This window comes from Conger conger, chromosome 6 (genome assembly GCF_963514075.1).
Source record: "Conger conger chromosome 6, fConCon1.1, whole genome shotgun sequence".
In the NCBI taxonomy this organism is placed as follows: Eukaryota; Metazoa; Chordata; class Actinopteri; order Anguilliformes; family Congridae; genus Conger; species Conger conger.
In genome coordinates, this window is record NC_083765.1 from 9,060,275 (window position 1) to 9,068,106 (window position 7,832).

Genomic DNA, 7,832 nt, shown 5'->3' on the forward strand with positions numbered 1-7,832 from the left:
GGCAGTTAAAGGTGTATGTGACAGTGAATGTGAGTTTGGGCTCGAAAGTGTTTGTGTTAATTTATTTTCAATGTATATATGTGTGTGTGTGTGTGTGTGTGTGTGTGTGTGTGCTTTCTTGTGTGTGTGTGTGTGTGTGTGTGTGGGTGTTGGAGGAGAGAGGAGCATGACCACTATCATATGGCCCTTTAGTTTCAACTCTGTGCATGGGTCATTGGATTACTCTGGAAAGGAGAGAAACATAAAATCTTTTTCTTTCAAAGTCACTCAGATTCCTTATATAGAAAATGTGACAAATTATATTCCGCATTGGAGTGGATTTTGTGTGGGCATGCACCTGTGTGTGTCTGCTTGTATGTGTGTGTGTGTGCGTGTGTGTGTGTGTGTGTGTGTGTGTGTGTGAGTGAGTGTGTGTGTGTCCACATGCATGAATTTCTTCATGCGTGCATGCATGTTTTCTTTAGGTAATATGCCTTCTGGCACATTAATTGTAATCAAAGGTGAGAAGAAGCCCTCTCATCTCTCCCAAGATGAAAACCTCAAATCAAAACCTCACAAAGCACGGCCATATATGGAGAGACAACAGAGACAAGCATCTCTCCCATCGCCTTTATTCAAAAACATATACCTGTGCCGGCAAACAAGTGTCTCCAAGGGTCTGCGCATCAAGGTACATAACTTTTAGGAACAAGTACCCAAGTTCCTCTAGTATGTTGGTCATGTTTGTATGTGTCATTTGTGAAAGCAAATGTAAGTAATTGAGGGACTGAGAGAGGGGTGGTAAGGTGGTGAGGGAGTGGGAGAGAGGGGGGGCTGCGCGGGCTGGGAGACCTTCACTTGTCATTTGCTCTTGTCGCCACCTCTTTGGAGAGATTAAATCAAATCAATCCTGTCAAATGGCCGTTTGCTGGCTGCTAATAATTGACAAGAACAAAAGGGGATTTTCGGTTGGCAGCACACACACGCACACACACACACACACACACACACAGACACCACATCATGTTTGTTACACAGCAGAATTGTTACTTTGTGTAAACGAGAGTGTACAGTCTGTCTGTCCTCTGATTTTATGTCACTGTATTCAGACAGGTGGAAGCAGAGTGCGTCACAGGGGGTCACAGTATAGAAAGTGCCATGGTGGTGAATCTAACCCCTGATATCTATAGGAGATTCATATATGGGTTCAGTGGGATTGGGGGGCTCATATATGATCTGAGTGGGATTGAGGAATTTGTACTAGTACCATATATGGAATAGTACATTACATGTTATTTAGCTAACAGACTGTGACACATGGCCATCCAGATGGTTTACTGTTAAATCAATCATAGTGGAGTAAATTCTGGTCTGATACATTTGGCTATATATATATATATTTTTTTTAAATTCCTTATAACATATAAATCTGATGATGATGATATTATTATTATTATTATTATTATTATTATTATTAATATTATTATTATTATTATTATTATTTATTTTATTTTATTTTATTATTATTCCTTGAATTAAACACTCGAAGCGCTTTACAGTCATGAAGGGGAAACTTGCCTCAAACACACCACTGTGTAGTTCACACCTGGTGACATACGACAGACATTTTGCAGAAGCTTTTCTTCTTAGCCATGTTTTAATGCAATTTAACATTTATATAGGTCGTCAAAAGATAATAAGCAGCAAGCATATTGCTAAAAGTAGAGGAAAAACAGCAAATCCAGCGGATGAGAACGGCTGCTTGCGAAGTGAAACCTTCGTATTTCCACCCCGGTTCTTCAATTAAAAACAGTCGTCGATTTGGACATTGTGTAAGTGTTCACACCACGAGGTGGCGTAGTTTGTTGATGAGGCATCTTGACAGTCAAACTGAAATAGCAGCAGTAAAGCCGCGTCTAAGCGAGTCCCTCTGCGGTCTGCTTGTGGTGGCGGGCGACGCCACTGGAGCTCGCAACGGCGCGAGGTGTTAACTCAATCCACACGCCGCGCCTGTGCCATGGAGATTAGCGCTGCCACACGGCGCGCGCGGAACGTGTCGAAGAAACGAGAAGCGTTCGGTGCTGTATAGCCTCCTACTTATTATATTCACAATCCCATTAACAGAACCGCAAACATAACCTAAACAGCTGTACGTTTGTGTGGCAATCACAGGCACAAAGAGAATTTGCCCCATATTAGCTGGCGACAGTCTGTGCAGTGTCTATGAATCGGCTGCGAGTAATTGGCAACAGTGGCTTAACTGCTTGCAGCTTGATTGTCTCGAAATACCCAGTCCAGTTGCAACATTCTATTTTGGTGTAATTTACTGTAAATTATTATATAATGTATTTGTAAAATATTTGTTGTTCTCAGTTAAAAAAACAAATTGACTGAATATTGCACTGTGAAATGCTACAGTAAATGCAGTACTAGGGCATATGCCAAGCTACTTGTATGTGGCCTGCAGTTTAGAACAGATATGAGGTAAATCTATCATTTCTATTGTATTATCATTCATATATGTGTGCATCAGCATTTCAGGCCAAAATGTAACATAATAAAACATATTCTCCCCTGCCTCCTGCTGGCTTTGTGTACAGAACTGGACTAACTGAACTAACATACTTGAACTATTTTGGCAGATCAGTCTGGAAAAAGGATGTTTTCTTTTAACACTGTTTATTTTTTATTCTGGATGTCACTGTTTATGCCGGGATAATTGTTTCTAAGCAGTTTATATTGCAGTTTACATTGTTGGACGTCTGCCTCACCTATTTCCAAATACACGTTCAATGTTATTTATTATTATTTTACAGGATTACTATTCCTTCAAAAATGCATTGTATTTTCTAAAGACTGTTCCATGTAATAAGTATTGTTTTTAATAACTGTATAACAACATGGCTATGGCAACAAGTTATATAAACATGGCTGCAAAAATAAATAACCACAATAAAGAAGACAAACTTAAAGCTGTCATTACTAAAAAAAAAAAAAAGTTAATTGATTACTATCACTAAAATCAGGACTGCCAAGCCCCTTTCTTAGAGATCTACCCTCCTGTAGGTTTTCAACCCAACCCTAACAAAGCACACCTCATTCAACATCTAAAGATCTTATTTAGCTGTTCATTCATTGAATCAGGTGCACCAGATTAGGGATGAAATGAAAAAGAAGGAAAAGAAGATAGTACTCCAGGAAAAGGCAGCTCTGGTTATCATGATAGAAATTATACCAAATTTTGTGCTGTTAGGCTGGGATAAAAAAGCATGAGCGTTAAGCCAGGAAATGTTTGCATCTCAGCCAAACAATTTAGTTAGTTTGTTATTACAGATTATTAGTCAGATTACAAATTCTACATACCAAAACATGTTTTCGCCTGAAGTCAAGTAAAAATAATTCATTTTCAATGATGAATTTATCAAACAAGCATACAAAAGTACCATACTGAAACATATCAGGGAATCATATCACATCAAAGAGAACACATTGTAAAAGCATTGTAAAATAATTTACTTTCATAGCCAATGTTAGCAAGTTAAAAAGCCATTAGATTAATGAGGTAACACAGCCAATAGAATTCCATTATGACTGCAATGGATACCTATGATAATTCACACATTTTGTTTTCACCACAAGGCACACATTTAAAAACATGTCGTTTTACACAAATAAACAAATAAAATGCTGAAAACTAAAGAAGACATACTTCCTAGATCACATTAGGGATTTCCAAGTGGCACCCAGGGACCAGCTTCTGAGAGTTGCTGTCTGCATCACAGACCCGAATTAGCATCTCTCAGCGCAGGAAGTCATATTGGCTCCTCGGGGGGAGCAGTTAAGGACACGCAGAGGCCGAGTTCCCCCCGAAAGCTGCATGAAGATAACGTGGGGAAAGCCATATGAGCTCCTGCTGCTTTCTCCTTTACCCTGTCCGTCTGGGACAGGGACCCAAATGCACCACCTGCTCACCGAATGAGACACGAGTCATACGCTGCCTCGACGCAGGGCGTGAAGCGATGCTCATGGGACCCAGTGCCTCAGAACGGGAGTTGTGGGTTCTGAGAGGCGTGCGGGTCAGCTGGGAGCGGCTGTTTACTCAGACCGGACCGGCGGACATGACATCATTCCCTCAGTAACTGCCCTCGTTATCTCCATTTTTCAGTGCCCTGGGGTGCCAACTGCAGTCAGCGAGACCTTTTTCCTCATTCTCAAGCTTTCGGCCTTGTAAAAGGGCGTTGATGAGCAGTTAGAGTGTCATGCTCTCAGGTGAAATACCCTGCTCAGGTTCAGCACCAGTACTCAAGCCAGAGACCACTGAGCTACAACTTCAGCACAACAAGTGAGTCGCAACAAGGGAGTGCTGAGATATCAACAAGGACCAGGCTTCTACAATGATCATAGACTTACCTTGCTGTAGCTACAAATTGCATTTTCCATCAGACTCCAGTAAAGATGTTTCTGACAGGCTATACCAAAAAACAAAACAAAACAAAACAAAAAACCAGCAAGAACACTGGTTTGATTACAGAAGTACAATTTCTGTGGATAGCAGGTCACACGCGTGGAAAATTCTACGAAATTAAGAAACTATACAGGTGTGATACAGGTATGGTTGGAGTCTAACTCCGTGAATGGAGTCCACTGAAATATTTTGCAGTATGAAATCAAGTTCAAGTCAGTGCCAGTCCCAGCCTTAAAGGGCCCTTGAATAAGATTTTTGGGCTCAACTAAACAGAATGAATAATAAATACACTGTATTGTCAAATACTTAGGGGGCTCCTGATGGTCTTGAGCCCTTGAGAACGTGCTTATTGTCAGTTATTGCATCAGACAGGCTCTGTTTCAAGTTCATTCACAAGTGAAGTGCCCAAAAGGACACTAAACCGTTTGACGTGATGCCAAGTGGATGTGATTTTTTTGTCATGATGAGCTTTGTTTTGCTGTTCATTATCATACTATTGAAGTAGTACACAAAAAAAAGAAACAGTATGTCACTTATAACCAAACCAAAAGGCAAATAAGGTTATGAACACAAAAACTGTCAAAGACAGAAATATGTGGAACAGAAGTAAAATGATCTGCTAGATATTTTTCAGATTAATTGTTTTTTTCTGACAAATAAAGCGATGATCTGGGCCATATACATAGTATTGCTGATGGTAGTAAGAACTATAGGCTATGAGAACTGGGAACGTTTGAAAAGACAGCACTTTAGTTTCACAGCAGTAACTAAAACTGCTCGTGTTGAGATTCTAGTTTGAATGGCACCACACAGCAGAAGAATCAGGACATTATTGATGCCAGCTCTTTACTCATTAATCGGGGGCGACATGGCTCAGGCAGTAAGAGCAGTTGTCTGGCAGTCGGAGGGTTGCCGGTTCGATCCTCCGGCCGGGCTGTGTCGAAGTGTCCCTGAGCAAGACACCTAACCCCCAAGTGCTCCTGGCGAGCTGGCTGGCGCCTTGCATGGCAGCCAATCGCCGTCGGTGTGTGAGTGTGTGTGAGTGTGTGTGAGTGTGTGTGAATGGGTGAATGAGAAGCATCAATTGTACCGCGCTTTGGATAAAGGGGCTATATAAATGCCAACCATTTACCATTTATTTTATTTCTGGGCGGCCTGTAGCGTAGTGTTTAAGGTAAATGACTGGGACACCCAAGGTCAGTGGTTCTAATCCCGGTGTAGCCACAATGAGATCCGCACAGCAAGGCCCTTAACCCTGCATTGCTCCAGGGGAGAATTGTCTCCAGCTTAGTCTAATCAACTGTACGTCAACTGTAATGTAATTACTACATTTCAAATACGATTTAGATACTCAATGTTTTGAGAACATTTTGTGAATTGCAAGCACAGCAAACGAAAACATTTTAACCTAAAATCAAAATCTTTGACACTAATGAAGAATTTTGATTCCTGAACATTTTCAATAATTTCAGGTGTGTTGTTACGTTATTTTGTGTCAGATTAAGATTTCCAGTGTTTAGTTAGGGACACCACATGATAGCATTAGGAATTATTTGTCAATGACTGCAATAAATACTCATAAAGTTTTGTATTCCCATTAAGTGTAAAGTTGACTTTATTATAATCATATAAAACTGTCAATTTTAAAAAACATTTTGTTACACAATAAAAACACTAGGAAAAAAGGTCTTGTCTTGTGAAAATCCTCACAGATGAAGGCACATTTTGATCACCCTTAAGAAATACTTCAGATTCATTCAGATTGTATCCAAGTGTCTCTTCACACTGCCCAATACTGACATCTACTGGAATATATACACATACACAGGCACACATACCTTCCACATATTACAAAATGTTTTTCCCCTAACAAGTCACTTCATACAGCAGACACAATTCAAAATTTTCAAGTATTTGCCACTTGAATACACACAAAAAGGAATGTTACCGTTGAGAAGCAGGCACGTTTTCTATGTACAGAGTGTGGACCAATGGTGTAAAGTGATATTTGCAGTACTCACACATCACAGTGGCCATTACAGCATTTCAGTACAAATACACATAACAGTCAACAACAGAGTTAAGATCATCTCAATATTCAACGGGGAATGTAGTATGGGTGATTGCGTCATAAGAAATTGGCTGTTTGGAATGGTCACCCTCCAGATTATCAATATTTCCGAGCACCATCAGCTTTTGGGTAACTGTGTCATTTTCAACATAGTGCCATCATTAGGACACAGTCTTGGAATGTAATAGCACTGGTATGTCCCCAATAAGTGATTAGATGAACCATACACTATATTAGGAGAACAATACATTTTGTTGGCATCAGGACAGTATTGTGAGCACACCACCAATCACCTGTCCCATTGTGCTGTCGCAATTTAAGACTAAAAAGCATTTCTGGTGATAATGACACATTTAGAAGTATGTGGAAAAGTAGTAAGATAAAGCCATGCCACCAAACAAATATTTTACAAGTCGAGGAGTATATCAAACACACATACAGACAGAGGCACATATTGCAGATTGTCCTAAAATATACCGTTGGTAAAGGCCTTGCAATGTTACATTTCACTCCACAATGCTCTTTCTACACAGTACGTTTCATCCCCCGCCAGGAAAACAGGAAAAGACCCACAATGTGGTGCGTAGTTTAAAAGATAACAGGCCAGGACGAAGGTTTCCTTAAACACAGATGTACAGGAAGTTGGTTCCAGAGCTTTGTTTGGATATTTGGGAAGGGGGCTAGAGGATGGGAGTCTAGGTCTTGGTCTACAGTATATGGTCTGAGAAGGAATTCTTTAAAATAGCTTCCACATATTGTATGAACTGTTTATAAGGCTTGTCTCCAAGCGGGCAAACCATTGGTAAAGGGAAAACTACACACACAATTCATAAAAGTGAAATGTGAATTTATGTTTGTTCAGCTTTGATTAATTTAGAACTTGGAAAGAGAGAGAGGGAGATGGAGAGAGAGAGAGAGAGAGAGAGAGAGAGAGAGAGAGTAAAGGCTAGAGGGAGGGAAGGAGGGACACATTATGAACAAAAGGCAAAGACGGGCACATACTGGAAGAACAGAGGTGAAGAGGTTCATTTCACTGCAGCCGCTGTACAGAATAACATATGATGGGAGAGAAGGAGCTTGTGAGTGAGTGGAGAGTGTTCAGGCTCAGAGCATAAACACTGCAGAATAACTCCCTTTATCCACATCGGAGGGCATAGAACCAAAGGCTCCTGCCAGAGAATCACTCCTCATTCTCTGCACCCACTCATTCAGGCATACATTTGGCGCAAAACTACAGCTTTGTAAATTAACCGGAATTAACTGCGTGCCTGTATTACTGCAATCATTTTCACTGGAAACATTTCAAATTTGTAAAGT